The 18518-nt window shown below is 41.7% G+C and overlaps 1 long non-coding RNA gene across 2 annotated transcripts; it reads left to right on the top strand.

Annotated features, from left to right (window-relative positions):
• The first annotated feature begins 4826 nt into the window (after positions 1–4826).
• On the top strand, positions 4827–17458 carry LOC148182953 (uncharacterized). 2 transcript variants are annotated; one of them, XR_015774046.1, is made up of 4 exons: positions 4827–5154; positions 5362–5503; positions 5604–5731; positions 8937–17458. It is a non-coding gene; the product is annotated as an uncharacterized LOC148182953 (long non-coding RNA). The 2 variants fall into 2 exon arrangements; XR_015774047.1 differs by lacking the exon at positions 5604–5731 and having other exon boundaries at positions 4845–5154.
• Positions 17459–18518: the final 1060 nt, after the last annotated feature.

Consider the following 18518-nt stretch of genomic DNA (forward strand, 5'->3'; position numbering starts at 1 on the left):
AAAGAAGGTTTTTGAGTGGGTTTTTTTTGGCTGTAGTTGGTTGGATGAGGTTTATTTTGTGTGTGCTTTGTTTTGTTATCAGCTTCTTTTACAGCAAACAGCTCGTGAAAGCGGCCATGGGTGTCAGAACTCTCTTGGCAGTATCAGCCAAAGAGCTGAGGGTTTATGGCCTTGCTGTGGCTTATGAAGATGCAGAGACAGAAGTGGCCAGCAGAACTTTGCACTGCTCTGCAGCTGGGGCTGCTAGAAGAGCCTGTGGTACCAGATAGGGGTTTTCAAGCTGTGCTATCTGCCTAACCAGCTAAGACTTGTATAAATTGTTCATGTTGCCAGAATTCAGTCTGAATTTGCAGTTCCTTGGATCATCATTTTTTAACAAGGGTCAGAAGATACTGAACTGGCAGTGCTGAGCCAAGGATGCATCAGGGAGTTCACTATACCAAGAACTCAGCTGTAAGTCTGTTTTACACATCTGGAGCAATGGAAATGGCCTTAATTGAGGTTATAAACTAGCTCATGATGACATTTCCTGACAGTTCTGTGTATCATAGAGGGTCTACATACACTGAAAAGTCTTAAATAATTTCTGAGCTGGAACTGAAAATCAATCTATTTAAATATGTTGTTAAAAGTAAAAGGTTAATTGAAATCTGCCTGGTACTTTCAGGAGTAGAGACTCAATGGTTTGTATAGAAATACCCTTCACAAAGTTTCTTCCCATATATTTTGTTTGAGATACTTCTGGGGCAAGTTGAGAGTGGCCAGTTCCCCTCACTGCATCATTTTCTATCATCTTATATCAGCAGCAGGTTTCAGTCAGGCTAAAGATCAAAGACTTTGATCTCCAGTCATCTCACCATAACTAAAAGGAAGCCACATCTGGAGAATTTATCTAATTCTGTGGGCTATAAATATGTATGGTTTTGGTACTATGCAGTTAATCAAAAAGCTGAAAGAGAATACATGTGCCAACCTGCAAAGGTTGGATTGTACAGTAGGAACTGGTGAAATACCTTCTGATGCCTATTTCTGTGTCTAAGTAAACCACTCAGTGGTTTAGCACTTTGTTATGGTGAACTCAGTGCTGAGGACACAAGCCTCCCAGAGTCCTTAAGAATTAAGTCACTTATTTTTAAGCAAATATAAGTCTACTACAGGGGAATAGCCCAGAGACTTTCCTTGCAAGATTTTGAATCAGTCCACTCTGAAGACAGAGGCCTCAGGATAAAACTTGGATCTAGGTCTGAGTCCTGAATTTTTCATTCTCAAAATCTGGATCAGTTTAAAGTGCCTGAATTGCAGCTCTGATTTTCCCCATTTGCTCAAAATCAGCCATAAACAGCACCAAGCTTAATTTAATCAGGCAGCACTTAAAATATGTAATCAGGCTCCAGTGGTGACTCCCTGCTTCAGCCTCCGAAATACAAGTGATTTGTGCGCAGAAATGCCGAGACAATCGGAACTCCTGATTAGCTGAATACTCCACTTGTGTGATTATTTTTAAGCTTATGTATTTTTGCTGCAGATTTTTCAGGAGTGTGTAGCTGCTTTATTTGAAGGCTGCACCTATATGGTCACGGCAGATCTACAGATACTGGAGTGGCTGAAGGACGTGTTCACAGGTCAATGGCCAAAGTCTGTGCTGGGAAATGGAGGGATTTGCAGACTTAACACCTGATTGGGAAACAACCCCCAATTTCTGAAGACAAAATGGAAAAATGAGTAATGAGGATCCCCAAAAAAATACTTCCAAACAAAAAAGTGTCATGCCCTACAGCCACTTGTGCTGCTGCTGGTTTTCCTTGCAGGGCACAATTGCTAAGGAATCTCCACATCTTTTACCTGCCAGACCTGAGACCCAACTGCAAAAAATCCCAAAGCTCAGAGGAAGACTTTTCTTTGTAGTCATCTTCATTTCTCTCCTATAAAACTCCTTTTCCACAAGTAGGGAGGAAAGATCAGTAAAGAAAGACAAATACTGAGGAGCAGCCCAGGACAGCTCCCAGTTTCCCAGCAACACAGACACTCTGATCATGACTATTATGATTTCACCTTTTAAAGACTCTCCTGTCTATGGCTAATTTTACATAATGGGCTTTATTAATATTAATAATGTCTCAAACTCATGTGTGATGTAGCTAAGACATACAGTTTTGAGGACACCTTCATCTTTGGGACCAAACCCAATCCTGCCTCCTCCCCAGCTGCAAGGATTGATGCTCATGTTTTCCCAAGGAATTATTGTGCTCTGCAGCTTCTCATAGTGTCCTTCACCTGGCACAAGCGAAGCTCAGCTGTACCTCCAAATCAGAAGAAATGGAATAAATAGTATTGTGTTGTAAATACAGCATGAAAAGTCACATTTGGGAGACAGTCTCACCATAATTTTAATCTTTTCCACGTTTTATAGAAAAATTTCAGTGCAGGACTGACTCATTTACAAAGGAAACCACTTCTCTCTTCAGGCACTTAAGAGAGGCTCATTTCACTGATCTTGTTCCTGCCAAATACTTGCTACAGTGAAATACTCAGAACCACACTTACTCATCAGAAGACCATCCTCTTGGGAAAATAGTTCCTTACTCTGCCATATTTAAAACAGGATACTCACAGATCTCTAATTGGAATTCTGTTGACTAAGTATTCTTCTTGACCATTCATACCCAGCACTGGGTAATGGAAATTTGATTACTGATGTTTTGCACCAGAAGAAAATAAATTTAATGCTTTCAACTGGTATGTGTCCATGGAGTCTGTCCATACCACTTTTCTCATTATCTGGCTTAGAGTAATTATTATTAAAATTTGTGTGCTGAGTTTGGGCAACCATTTTCAGCAGAAGAGAATTCTGGATGGTGAAAAGGCCATTTAAAACCTGGTCTCCAGGGCTTATTTCACCAGATTTTTGCATGCTTGACTGACCAAGTTTGCAGCGTGAAACCCAGGGGCAATACAGAAAGTTCAGCTTTGCACTGGTTTTGAAAAAAAAAAAGAAATCTTAATACTCTAAAATTCATCCCCAGGGTTGCAAAAAAGAGTGTAGTTTAATTGCAATGGGTGTTCAATAATTAGTAATGTGAACCACTGGAGAATCATTCCAGCAGTAGCAGTTAAACATTTTTTTTATAGGGGAAAGTGAACATGATGAAAAGGCTGCAACTATAGACATGCCTCCCTAAATACACTTCCTTTGCAGGATAGAGTCACCAGACTGATGACAAAAATTGCTACAAGGCAGCCAAAAATAAAGAAATCAAATCCGTATGTGTGGATGTGTTAGTGAACAGGGCCACACAACCTGCTGTTCTCAAGTCTAGGTGTGTAAATCCCCACTGTAAACCCTGGGGGGTGAAGGAAAACGATCCTTTCACTGAATATAACCTGAAAGACAGTTTTATGGGTACCTCTGTATTAGTGTCTTATGGAGGCCATACAAAGTGAGCTCTGAGGCTGTGGGGAGGGAGCCCTGGCTCCTGATGGGTGTGGAGAGGTCAGTGTCCCAGCTCCTGCATCCCAGGAAGATGTCCCACCCAAGATGTCTGTGCTGACTTACACAATGTTAATTGGCTGGAAATGGCCAAAGGAGGCCTCTGCATTTGGAATGTTCTGACTTCACACAGTTACTTCTCATAATGGGTGAAGTTTTTCTTCTTTTCAAAGTGAAATGTCTGCTCTGCTCCCTGTGCCTATTCTCAGCAAAGCCTGACCAGTGTGAAACACCAGCCAGAGGGATTTTGGTAGAATTTAGAAGCTCTGAGCTGGGGTCAGTATTTTATTTGTGTGTGCTCATCCATCGTGGTCCATTCCTCAAGCAGCTCTGCAGTCCACGAGTGCCAAGACATTGCTCCCAGCAAGCAAAAAATCCTTGCAGTGGTGAAACTCTAAATAGCTATTTTATTTAGTATTTAAAGACCACTTTTCCTTTTATGCCGGTTAGTACCCTTGAAACCCCTCTGATCAATACTGGAGGGTTACAACCAACATAAACCCAGGAGCTGCTGTAAATGGGTCTCTGCAGACATGGTTTCTGTGAAGGGGTATTACTGCTCAGGAATGAGACTCCACATTCCAGCTGCTATAAGACTGCTGGATACTCAAAACCACCCTCACTTAAGCTCTGAGTCAAGGGTACTTCAGTTTCTAGTTTAACCATTGAGGAATAAAGCCCAAGCCAGCGCTGTGCACAGTGCTCTCAGAGGAAGGCAGAAAGGCTCACAAGGCATTTACTCACTCACAGCCTGAGCATGCACACAAATTTAAGTGGCATATTAAACATCTCCAGGCAATTCCAAGCCTTTCAGAACCCACATCATCACTTGGTTTCTGCTTTAATTTTGTCATTTGCCTCCCAGCCTTCATGGGCACTGGCTGCTTCATGATTCCTGCCTGCAACATGTTTGTTGTTGCAGCAGACCTCTCGTTAGGGGTAGAAATGAGCCAAGACACAGACCCTCATTTAACAACATGAAAAGGGTCCCAGTTTATTCTTCATTACAGCTTAGCCATCCTGACTCTGATTACAACAAGGTCTTACTGTAGGGTCCAACTGCAGACTCTGACTGCTGGTTATTTCCTGCTGGACTCTGTCTGCAGGTATTAATTTGCAGACTCTGACCACAGGGTTTTACCTAGCTCAGCTATGACTGCAGGCTCCAACAGCAGGCTGCAGCTCCATCAGACCCAGACTAACCTCACAGCAGATCTTCTACAGCAGCAACTCTCTTGTTTCGTTCTTCTTAATGTCTCTCTGGATCATTCCTTCTTCCTCAGGGCTTCTCTACTTCACAAAGATCCTCTTCTTCCAGGTACCCCCTCACCACCCAACCCACCCCTTTTATCACACTTATCTTTATTAGTCACAGCAGCAAGGGCATTAAGGGCAAGGCTGTTCCTCTTCTTTGGTAATTTGGTAAAAGTACAACAGTGATTTACCAGGGGTGGGATCACCTGTAATCCCTTACTTCTACACCTACAGTTTGTAACCACTCCTCCCATCACCAGATATATCCCCGCTTCACAGCCTTTAAGGTACACATCTGCCTTTACTCCTTTCTGCTGGGGCTTTTCCACTGCTGTCAGTTTCTTACAGAGCCCAGATTTCCTCCGCCTTTTGCCCAGGTCAGCATCCTCATGTCCCTCCAGCAGATCATTACAGTAAGTGACACTGGGTTGTTCCTCTCAAAACTCTTTAAGCTCAGACCTGAAGCAGACAACATAAATTTTGAAACAAAGCTCTGAGTTTTTATACAGTGAGGCATCAAATAATACAGCAGCCTCATGAATTCAGGCAGAATTCATAACTTTGATACAGCTGAAATGTCCTAAGCCTTCACTTTATATTTCCATGCCTTCATGCCATAGGAAGCTGATGACTCTCTGAGGGCTTTACTACAGAAGAAAGTTGTATTGCTGCAGAACTTAATGTGAATCCATAAGCTGATACAGTTTGACTGGAGCGAGGACTGCACTGACACTGATTTCCATATAAAGTGGCTTATTACAGGTTAGTCAAATGTGGTCCCAACCAAACCAGGAAAAATTTATACTAACTTGTGCTGATTGAAATTTAGAGATTAGGTGTAGCAGGTGGCTTTCTCCTGCAGATGATCTCTGAGCTGTGTGGCTGAGGACAGCACAGTGAGGTGCCAGCACAGGGAGCTCTGTCTCCAGAGGGATTCTCTGCCATCCCTGCAGTGCCTTGTCCTGTGCTCCAGATGTTGGTCCTTTCCTGGTACGTGGCTGTTTGGTTGGTGTGGAGGTGCTCATGCTGTACCCCAACATCTGCCTTTACAGAACTGCAGAGCTTTTACCTTCACCCTACACACCTTGATGGGAAAAAAGATTGTACGGAACAGCACAGCTGTTAGGTGGAGGGAGCAGATAAGACACTACTCTTTCTCTAATTTTAGTGATTCTTTCATTAGTTGATATCTATCTGTTTCAGATCCTTCAGATTCATTAATAGATCTAATTTTAAAAGCTCTAGGCACCATCCAAAGCAGTAGGTCTGTGCTGTTAGACAATCACAGTATACAAATGACTTTGCTTCAGTAAAAAACTCTGAGTTGAAATTTTCTATTCTATCTTTTGCTACAGAAACAACACCTTGGAACTAGGTAGTAGCTATCACAAAGAAGAGTGGGTGAGGAGATCCTGATTTGAATGTGTTTCCCTGGTTATTTTAGGGACTTGTTGAGTAACAGTGCGAGGAGAACCCACTCCATTCCCTGTGTGTGTTTGGAGTCTGCGCTGTGATTAGTGATATTTCACAGCCTGTCTGTGAAGTGTTCTGCAGTTTTCAGACTGAATAAGTCATAGAATCATCCACATTTCCATAATTGCGCATGTGTATGCTAATACATTTTTATTAATTGAGTAGCCAGCTGGGAAATTCCAGTCCTAGTAATGAGTCCTAATATGTAAAGGCCACATATTAGCTAAGAATGACTTAAAATACATCTCAGGGATGTGCTGTCACCTGGTGTTAACACCTGCAGAAAAGACATTTGTACAAAGCAGAGGAACTGGGAGGACAGATCCATCAAGGCAAGACACGAGGAAGCCCTTTGCCCCAGGACCAGAGCAGGAACAAATGGAAATAATTATTCTGGAGAGTGAGTAACTGAAATTCCTGTTACAAGGACTGTTTTAGCCATAAGCTAGTGAAGAGATGAAAAACTGCCATCAGAATGAAAAGTGCTAGAAGCAGCAGAAACACATGCAACAGCAAGGTTAGCAATTGGGTAGGAAAAAGGAGAAAAAAAACTCTGCAGAATCTTCGCTCTCAGCAAAAATTGAAGGCAAAACCCAACAGATTCTGTTTAAAGAAATCGTTTACAGCGATTTTCTTTACTCCCAAGTTAAAGTGTGCATGTTCTCATTCCAGCTGAATAAGGGAGCCTTTTTGCTGATGCAGAACACATCTTACTAGTTCATTTTCAGTACAATGCACAGAGAATTAAGTGCACAATTCCTGGTAACAAGAATGGAGATTGCACACGTCTCCTTCCTTCCTGCACATCACAGAATAAATAACCAGGAGTGCAGGGCAGAGAATGCCAGACACATCACTCTGGCTTTGGTTATCAGGAGTCAGAGGGCTACAGCTAAAATCTACCCTAAAACAGCGGAAATATTTCTCTGTATAGCAATTCTTCCTATCTACCATTTACAAGAGCAATGACCAGCTTTAATATGCAGCAGCTGAATACAAATCAGGCTGTGAGCTCTGTGCTGTACAAAACCACCAGAAATAAATGCCTGAATTTTACCTTCTCAGGAAATCATGTCAACATCAGCACAGCCAGGTCTTCCTTCCAGTATAATCTCAATCAGGGCACAATTCAACTCTGATGGGCTTTTGTAAATATGGGACTGACCTTTATAAGCATGTGACATGGGCTTCACTGGCTTCAATATCCGCCTGATCCACCGAGGTGATGAGCTCCTTCTGTGCTCATTGAGCTCATCGGGATTTAACCGTGGGCAGGCTCTGAGCTCGGCCCTGAGCACTTGGTTCAGCATCTGTGAAACAGGCATGACATTGATCCTGGACTTGGATGGGTCTAAGGCAGAGCAGAAGCAGAGCTACATTCAGTCATGTGGGGGAGAAGGGTTTTTTTCTTGCAGCAGAAAGGAAGAAAATATCCTATTAGAGCAGATCCAAAGGAGGGCCATGAAGATGCTCTGAGGGCTGGAGCACGTCTCCTATAAAGACAGGTTGAGAGAGATGGGGTTGTTCAGACTGGAGAAGAGAAGGCTCCAGGGAGATCTTACAGCACCTTCCAGTACCTAAAAGGAGCTTATAAAAAGGAGGGAGAGGGATTTTTTATACTGGCAGACAGTAATGGGAAAAGGGGGAACAGTTTTAAACTAAAAGAGGAGAGATTTAGATTAGATGTTAGGAAGATGTTCTTCCCTGTGAGAGTGGCGAGGCCCTGCCACAGGTTCCCCAGAGAAGCTGTGAGATGCCTCCGCCCAGGGAGGCAAAGATTTAGTTTCAGATAAGTGTTGTTAAAGTGAGAGGAGTGGCTTTAAAGCCTGGGAAGAGTAAATTCCATCCCTCTGCCTCGGGGGGTGTGTCCTGTGAGCCCGGGAAGAATTGTCCCAACCCCGGACCCTCTTGGGGTATCAGCCAGGGGTTCTGGTTGGTTTGTACCCCTGGGGTTTCTCTCTTGCTGTGCCCCTATTAGCCCCCAACCTTAAACTCCACCCTGGCTCTGTCCCATAAAACCCACCACCCAGCCTCTGTTCTGGGCTTTCTGTCTCTGGATTTAAGCTGAGTTTGTTCCTGTGTTGAATAAATGGTTTCCTGAGATTAACCAAGCAGAAGCCCATCTCGTTGAGTCCCATGTTGGTCACCAGAATCCATAACCTCCCTGGATTTGATCCTGCAGCCCCAGTACGTGACATGCCCCATCCCTGGAAGTGTCCAAGGCCAGGTTAGAGTGGGTTTGGAGCAACCTGGTCTAGAGGAAGGTGTCCCTGTCCATGGCAGGGCGATTGCAATGGGATGAGGAGTAAATGAGATATTTGCCAAATCAAATAATTTTATGATTCTATGTGTTTTGAGAAAATACTTTATGACAAAACTTCCAACCTGCTTGGAACCCACTTCTCTGGGCATCCTGTGCTAGTATTTTACCACCCTCATTGTAAAAAACAACTTTGTTATATTTAATCTAAATTGGCCCTCCTTCAGTTTAAAATAATGAGAGGAGACTGCTTTTGGTGTAGGGGATACACAGCATCATTTTATTCTTTTCCTGTAAAAGCAAAACATACCAAGGAACAGAAAGATAAAATTTAGCAGCAATTTGCTAGAATGTGCTGTATTTCAGGCTCTCATTAAAAGCTGCTGCTGTGGCTTGCCCATGTGTTCATACAACAAGGGCACCCTGAGACTCTGCCAGCTACAAATTGTGTTTTGCTTGCAGCTCTGACGAGGAATCATTTTCATAGCGAAGAGTGGCCCTGCCTGGAGTTCCTGTCTCTGAGCCTCTTCATGCATCTATAAATAGCAAATCATCAGCTCACCTCCTCTGAGCTCATCACACCCTCTCTGCCTTCCCCTCCTGCCTGCTTGTTGAAGCTGTCACCGTGACTCAGATGTCCCCTATCAGATTCCCTGTGCAGGGAGATTCCCCATACATTATGTGGCATCGTGAAGCTATTAAGCTCCTTAGGTTTATATCACCTAAGCTGCTTAGGTTTCTATCACCAGCAGTGATATGATGTTGAAGAACCTGACATTTGAAGCAATGTAATTACAATTTAAGGACTCAGAGCTCCTAAACATTTAAGTTAACAGAGAGAGTCTGCATCATTAAATGACAACACTGAGTGAAAATAAAGTGTCAAAATCCCAGATGAATGTCATACACAAAATCAAGGACAAACATTAGCTATGACCATGTAGGACTGCAGGATTTCACACATTCTCCTGCAGAATTCCCTAAGACACCAGGCATCAATCTCTCTTACATTCAGCCCCCTGCTCAACAAAAATATTATTATTATTTACACTCTAAAGCAAAATTCTGTTATTCTTTGCTTAAGAAATGCACAGATGAAGAAAGATATTTCTCATTATAATCTACTTAATTTTCAGAGTTTATTTGTAATTACTGAAATGACTGTAACTTCAATCTAATACTGCTTTCAACCCCCTGTAATGGCAATTACTCGTGTAGTCATCAAAGTATGGGATTGTTTGCACTAGAAATCTCCAGATAACCTGCTTACTCAGTGACACTAGAGATATCTGTCAGGCCCTAACACTTCATTTCCTGAATAAATGTTTCATAGACTGCATACTCAGAATGTGAAAAGAGTAAAATATTCTTTTGATCATTTGTTTGAAATATTTGCTTCATCCTTTGAAAATGAATGTAACCCAGCATGCAGTCAGCAGTGAGAAAATTAAGCTGGATAAATTAATATACAGAGATTTAATGATATTTTGTGGTCTTTCAAGCAATATAAACCCAGAGTTTCACTCTTCTCCTGTATACATCTGACCTCTATCTTGCCAGGTTTAAGGATGAAATATTGCTGAAGATGCTGCCCAAACATTCCATTTGAGCTAAGTGTGGATGCTAGAGCCAGCACAGACACTCAGTGTTTGTGCAGCTCCACCCTTGAGGTCCAGGGCAGATATGGGGATTTTAACGGTTTGACTCAATGATTTTAAAGGTGTTTTCCAACCTAAATGATTCTATGGTTCTGTTCTATGTCTGTACCTGTACATGCCTAACATTTTACCTACTAATATTGCAATGAGTCCTGCCCTGCCTGTACCAAATTCAGAAACAAGAAGTCTTGTGATTGACCCAGAAGAACTGTTTCTCATAAAGTAAAAATCCTAGAGAACTGTGTATTTTGTCACCCAGGAATGCTGTGACATGAGTACTTAAACAAGTGCAAGGAAGGTGTAATTGTAAGGGCTGTGAGTCCATCCCTTTTTACATGGATGTGCACCAGCACAGCTGGAGAGCCAGACTGCTCTTCATGTTGACCCTCATAACTCTCACCTGCTTGGTAAGCAAATACACTTTGCAGGAAAGAACAGAAACAAGCAGCAATTTAACATGTGGTGGTATAAAAATGCAGAACTGCAGAAAAAACAGAGGTGGAGATCACTGGGTTTGTGAGAATTGTGTAACCTGCTTTTGGAGCTGAAATACACACACTGAGGACAATCTGGCTTCCTACTTCAGGTGCATATTTTTAATGAAATATATAAATTTCCAAGCTTAACTACTGATTTATTATGATGTTTGATAATTGATTAGCAAAAAGAGACCAGTAGTTCTCTTGGCACTAATTGTGATTTTGTTATTTTCTTCCTTTCTGTGCCTGACTGTTCCCTGTGCTTGCCTTACAGCTGTGCTGGAAACCCTTTGGAGTAAAGACAAGGCAGTGGATTTGTTTGTGTAGAGCCCATGTAGGCTCCTTGCCATGACCAGGAGTCTGAGACATTATAATAATTCAAATAATAATATGCAAACAGAATCCAATGTCATGTATTGAGAACCTGTTTCTGCTCTGCTTTAAAACACCAGTAAATAAGGATTTTCCTTGTGGTGTCACTTATTTTGTTACGTATTTTTGTCAAGGAAGCCAGTTGCAACAAATAGAACCCTAATAAAGCTTATTTCAAGTTAATTTAAAATAATGTGCTCTCTCTCTTGACTCATCCATCTCTACAAAGAAAGTAGCAAGCAATCCAGGACATTCAAAGCCTAACAACATTCAGATGTGTCTAGACATAAATAGCAACTTCTAAACCAAGAATTTGCCTCTGGAGCCTTTTCAGTAAGTCCCCAAATAGAAAATATTTAAAGGGCGATCATGATAGTATAATTTCTCTTTGTTTGAGGCAAGGATGGAGTGAATGTGTCATGAAGCACTAAGAAAGAACAAGAGGAATCTCAGTGAGACAAAATGAAAGGACTTCATTATAGACAAGACCCTCACTCTGGTTAAATCAATCATAAATCTGTTGACTTCAATCGCCAAGGATTTAATGACACAGCTTAAACCAAAAACACTTTTTAGCACCGCACTGTACAATTTGAGGCCTCAATTTAATTTTTTTCCGTAAGTTTATACGCCAGAACTGCAGGATCTGGCCATGTGCCTGCAGCAGAGCCCTCACTCAAAGCCATGGCTGGAGCAGAGCTCATCAGGGACTTTTAACAACCCTTTGAGCAATATCCCAAACTCTAAATGAGTCTACCTGGGATTTCTTTGAGTATTAGTAAATAATTGGAATTTCAGCTCTAACAAGTTGGTGTTTCCACAAATTGACATTAAAAATGTCCTCAAGAATATGTGGCATAGAACCCACGAGAGAGACGCCCTGGCACCACCTGCCAGCAGCACCAGCTGTACCTCTGACCTCTCCCAAGCAGGGGACGTGGGAGACTGAAACTCTCTTCACAGCCCAGAGTGCAGGGAAAGACACCAGCAGCGAGTGAAAGGAGAGCTCTGCCTCTGCCTCATGGGTTATCACCCTAGAACAACACACCCCCTTACCCCCAAACACAAGCTTGAAGCAGATGATCAAAATGCAAATACTTAAAATTTCACTGAAAATGCCTAACATTTAATTTTGCTGTTTTATACAGAAGAACAAACACACAAACAAAACTGGGAACAACAAATGGAGTTCTCCAGTCCAGTCCTTTTCTCACTTAATAAAGGGTATGCTTTGCTACCACTTAATTCAATGGAAAAATTCCTTTAGATCTCCATGGGAACAGCATTGGGTGTATAATACTTAACTATAAGTACCAAATTCTATAAGCTTTGGCTGAAACTTTTTAGTGTCCTTTTAAAGATCTCTGTGGATAAAGAACCTCAGGATCTGAAGTCAATAAAGTCAATGAAGCAGCTTTCACAGGCATCAAAAGTTCACTTTCAAACTTTTCTACAAAATAGTTACTGGAATTTGGGGGAAGTGAGCACAAAGAAAACACTGTAATAACTAACACAATGACCCTTTCAACAAGGCAGGCGAGCAGCCTTCTTAGTGAAAGTGGACTTAATGTACGTTTGGACCAGACAGTGAAAGAAAATCTCTCACCAGCACATCACAAGGCCAATAATGTGTAAACAGATAATAGCAAGAGCTGTGTGGTTCATAATTAATTCAGAGGAGATGGCATTTCTGCCTTCTTCCCACTTTGGTCAGTCATTGAAGACAATTTCCCTCAGCCTGTGTGAAGTATCATATTTCAGAATGAAATCCTTCAAGTCCCATCATGATAGCACTAACATGAAGTAATAAAATAAAAATATTTACATTTACTGGACATTGCAGTTGTCTGGCAGAATTTTAGACAAACCTCTGTACCCATAACCTTCTAGTCATACCCAAATCAATTTCAAATATATGACAGAAATATTAAAAAAACCAGAAAATATAAAAAAATAGAATAAATAAATGGTGATGATAATGAACGGTGTAATTAATAATCTAACACTGAAACTGAGCAGTTAAAAGTTCAACAGGGTTTTGAAAACAATGTGAATGTATTCACTGATTTTTGCAAGCAGAGGTTTATCCAGAATAAAAGCTTCTGTGGGTCTCAGATGCTTGAGGTGACCTTTCTCTGACCAATTTGTTCCCTGGTGAATACGTATTTAGGGCACCCTTTATGCTTGTGGTTGTTGCTGTGCCAGGTAGAGCCCCTGCTCAGGCTTCAGAATTCTCCCCAGCTTGGTGGCTCCCAGCTCAGCCCATGGTATGTGTACCAAATTGGCAGCTGTCAAAATTATTCAGCTTAGAAATGCATCAGACACGGTGGTTAATGACCCAAACTGAAAAACAAGGGAAGAAACACAAGATCTTTTCAGTTGTAGGGGATGAGGGCTGAATACCCTGTGCTACAGGTGGAGGCTTGGGCAGGGACATCTGCCCACCTTCACCACTAACAGCCTCTACAGCCAGGTCTCTGTTATCAGTGCCATCAAACCATGTCTCCCTTATTGCAGTAGTGTGACCCAGCCCTGGCACTTGTTTGAGGGAAAAATAATTTATTTTATGACCTCACTGAACTTCCAATTGAAACACTGACATAGTGAGATTTTAAAACAAACTTTCTTCTAGTAACATTTGCAGCACCTCAGAAAATCCCACACTATGTATTTTGACCACATCACGAAAAAGGGTTCGTTCTGGATACTGAAAAATATCCCGTTTGAGAGAAGCACGTTTGCTTTCTGGCAGGATACAGCCTTCACACAGACCACAGCAGACACAAGCATTAAGAATGGATTCACCTTACAGAGGCTCGATGTTGTCATTAGTGGGACAGTACCAAATACAGAAGATACCCTGTCTTAAAAATCAATATTTTCAGTGCAGAAACAGGGGATAATGACAAGAAACCTTTAGGAAATATCACTGTTTCCATAGCTTGTGATGCTAATTACAGTCATTACCAGAAAGTCTAAAAAGTTCTGCCTATTTTTTGTTCTCTGCTCATGGTGGCTGAGCCATGAGATGAACACAAGATGCAGTAACAATGCTTGGCAAAAAAGCTCCTCAAATCCTAAAGCCTATTTATTTTCAAACATTACTACCTAAATTTTCTATAATAGCTCGAAAAGCCCTGTCCTGTGTACATACACACACATAATCTGAGACACATTATTTTCTAGAAGACTCATATCCTTTGAATGCACAGCAAAAGCAGAGCAGCATTCTGTTAATGGGGTTTGTTCATTGATTCTACATATTTAAATTTTGTTTAGATTTAGCTCCTTTTCCTCTCACCTCTTTCACCATCATTAATTTGAAGAGATTTCCAGAGATTACCTGTGAAGATTCATGTTCAACAAAACTGTCCACTTGCCTGCAATAACATATAATTCTTTCCTGGTCTTCTAGTTTTGGACTGTTTTTTTCCCCAAAACTTTAATGAAATAAAAAGAAAGCCTCCTAAATCACTCACTGCTCTGGCTACATGGTGTTCATATGGCTCAAGGCTGGATGCAAGGGTTCATACCAGTTTATGCTTCTAAGGAAGCTGGGTGTGCTCAGGAGGGTCTGTGATCCACTGTCAGCGCAACAACACAGGACACGCACATTCTGTACTCTGCTGAAGCTCTTCCATTAGAAAGATTAACAAAATCAGGGACAGGAGGTCAGATAATTGTTTTAATACTTAAACAACAAATTAAATAGAGTGCTGGAGCTGGCATTGCTCACACAAATGCTGCCCACTCACCCAAAGTCTCTGGTCACTGTTTCCCACTTTCAGTCCAGCCAGCTACTCACCATGGAGCCCCATCCAAAGCAGAGGTGGAAAACCTGCCTTGCCAACTTACACATTACAACAGATTGCCTGCTGATTACACCTCTCTCCTTCCAGAAAACAATTCCAACAAATAAGGCATAGTATTTGCCTGGGACAGCTTCCACAAACAGTAAAAACCTTAAATAAAAACACAGGTTGGGAAGTCTGGCTGGATGGGAAGTCTCTTCCTCTCCTGGTGCATTTTTATATACATCAAAAGCTATTATCATGACCCTTGACATGTTAAATGTGAAATGTTCAACTGTCCACATTACCCTACATATTTAATATCCTACATATGTCTACTATCCTATATATTTTATTTTGAATATCTCAATGCCGCTGTAATGATCAGAGAATCTTCCTTTTTTCCTGTAAATTTTTTATTAGGCTAATCCTAATCTCTAAATATTTAAAGCTTTATTTGTTTGACATACTGAATTAATTGACTATTAATACAAAACCTCCCACAAAGAAGCTGCAAATATAGTACCTCAAGCTCTGATTTCACTTCTCACAGCCTAAGGCCTCGATTCTTCAATTACACACATTTATCTGTACTATGGTGAAGAATCCCAATGGGACAACTCACACTTGGGAAGTTAATCACATTTGTGAAGATCCAAGTCCCGTAGTTCTGGCTTGGGACTGTATTTGGATGAGACACCTTTAGGGAACTGAGATCTGAAGAAAGCAGCACCAGCAGTGCAGTGTTTCTATGAATAATATTAGTGTGATAAACCTGAAGGCAAAGGTGTTCTTGTATCTGAAACTCAGACTGGGGAATGCCCAGGAATGGTTCACACCCACAGCCCCACCACTGGCTTCCTGATTGACACAAGAAAACTGGATGCCTCTGTCTGTCCACCTGTAAAATCAGGTGAATGACATGGATATATAGGACAAAAACTCTGGGGTGAATGATTTAAAGACATCTCACTGTGATTTTCAATCTTTATATGAAACCAATGTTTCATATAACCAAAATCAAAAGAAGTGATTATGAGCTGTTTAATATCAATGAATGAAAGCCCCTTGAGAAGCTATAAATCCAAAACTGTCAACACATCAGTCCTTCCTTAATTAATCCCACTGTCCTAGCAAACTTAGCGCATTACGTCTCCTAATACATTAAAAATCAAGCATCCCCGTATACTATTTAAGGAGGTAACTGCACCACAAAGTTTATTGTGACTACTGAGTGCTTTTGTGAATCAGTGCACTTGAACCTTTGTCTTTGCCATCACTCCTGTTCTTTGCAGCTTAAAGAGGGAAAGGACTTTTATTTGTCCATTATCCACACTCCTGACCTGTTGTTTCAGCACCCATACACAGCTTTCAGGCAGCCTGCAGGGCTCAGCCCAGGGAACCAGATGGTCCCAAAAGGAGGGTGGTGGGAGCAGGGAGTAGTGAGGAACACACAGGCCTGAAGTACATCAGAGGTCAGTACATCTAAACCCACTGGAGATGCTGAACACAGGCATGTGAAGGTGGCAAGAGGAATCTACAGGCCCTGAGCTGCACCAGTGAGCGTTTGTGACAGCTGTAACCAGTCTGAAACTGCACAGACTTGGCTATAACTGAACCAAATTCAAGCAGCCTACAAGTAAAGAAGGACCCGGGTATGATAATGATAGGTTGGATTCAAATTCAAACACAGGACCCCAGCCAATCCCATTGAACTGTGAATGCAGATAAATCACTGGCCAGGGACTGGGGCGGTGCTGAGAACCCAACCAACCACGGTTGTAAGCACCGGAAATTTGAAATCTGTATAAAAGGGGGTGCCCAACAATAAACTTGGGCTGCTGTTGCACAAACCTCAGTGTATTCTGTTGTGTGCCTGTCTCTGAAACTGCGACAAGTGCTGACAGCTCACGTCACACTGAGCAGGACATTGTGTCTTTTACACCATGACCTCTGGTGTGCTTCCTTCTGCCTGGTAATAAATGTTTTCCAGCAAGTTTTAGCAGATTTTAACCTATGCTCTGTGATTGTTTTTCATGTGTATTGGTGGAGGGCTCACAGAAGTCACCCTTTCCCCCACAGCTCCTGGGGATGCACCACGCAGCCCCCAGCTGCTCCAGGATCCCACCTCCAGAAGCACCAGTACCTCCCCACAGGTCATCACAGAGCCTGCATTCCCACATTCCCCACTCTGCAGAGTCATCACGCAGTGCTAAGGTGGGAAACCTGGTCTGCAAGGGAATGCTCCTCCCCACCACACCCTGGGATACAGCACCTTGCCTTTGTCTGAGGGACAGCAGGACATTTTCCAGCCAGACTTAGCACTAAGTGTAGGCTTCCAGTTCTGCCCTCCACAGAGAATGCTTAGGCACCTTCAGACACACCTGTCCCTGAGCAATGTGGGTCCCAGCACAGGCAGCCTGCAGGGCACATCGTTAATTAAACCCCCTTCTGCTCCAATTCTGTTTCTCACATATGCACTGCCTCCATCCCAGAGACACAAAAACATGTTCTGATGGTCATCAATCTATAACTGGGCCAAACTGGCTGTTCAGGAATAATCAAATTAATGTGAATGCTAATGAATAGCAAATCTCAGCTCATGCTTATGTCAAAGGAACAAAAATACTGAAAGAGGGGGCAAATTAAAAAAAAAAAAAATCAAAGTTTAGATTAATTCTTAGAACGAGGAAGTTTTCCATTTTATATTTATGAACCAAAAAAATCTTTGCATTGATGTTGTTTTAAGCCACATAGCACCACTTTGCCAGTGTTACTGTAACTTCACTGAAACGAAAAGCAAATTGGATCCTTGGGAGTTTCTGTTATTAATCATACATTGAAAAATTCTTAAACACAAGTTTAGCAGTTCAAAGAAAGCAAACTGACTTAATGAGAACAAAGTTATTACATAGCATTGATGTTTTCTGAGCCTTTGCACACTAATGCTTATCCAAGGCAGAGCAGTTTTACTCCAGAAGCTACTAAGAGTCTGGTTTGACAGTATTCCGAGTGCCATTTCTAAACCTGAGTACTGCCCCTAGAAACCACAGACCTTTACAAGCAGGTGTGAGGTATAAATTCTTTTACCAGTGCATTGAGAGTAACTTTTAGTAATGACTGCTGCAAATAAACAACATTTTCTTTTCTAGGTGAAATCAATTTCCATTGCTTTTCAGGTACCACTGAGCTGTATTTTGGTATGGGATTTGGGGAGTTTAATATATATGTAATGCTGGCTGGAATTAGGACAAAGTTGTTAATATTTTAATGCAGGAGGAAAAAAAGTGGCTTAATTATTTTCTTTAGTCAGCTAACGTGGTTTACAGAATACAGTAAGAAATTACCACATCAACACTTACAAAAACAAAGCCAAAGTTCTTTAAATTGTCAATTTAAGAATATGTGGAGCCGATGTGATACAGACATGAGACCGGACCACACGGTACACAGTCGAACTCCATTAGATCTGTAGATGTTTTCTTCTGTTGGTGATTTTTTTCCCTACCCCCAAGGGAAACTAAGGGGAAACCTTTAATTATTAGAAGATACTCAAAACTATATTACAGTATCACTATGTAAATATAGGACAGATTTAGATGGCAACGTTTTCCAGGTTGGTAAAATACAATATTTCAGAAAAATAATTTTATCACCAAGCCTGGCCATCCAAGCTATGTTTGCAAGTCTGCTGCTGGTTTAAGGTGGGACTTCTAGCAAAATCATTACATCTGTTTCCCCATT

This window comes from Pseudopodoces humilis, chromosome 17 (genome assembly GCF_049639895.1).
Source record: "Pseudopodoces humilis isolate 2021_Gansu_Grassland_sample_001 chromosome 17, ASM4963989v1, whole genome shotgun sequence".
In the NCBI taxonomy this organism is placed as follows: domain Eukaryota; kingdom Metazoa; phylum Chordata; class Aves; order Passeriformes; family Paridae; genus Pseudopodoces; species Pseudopodoces humilis.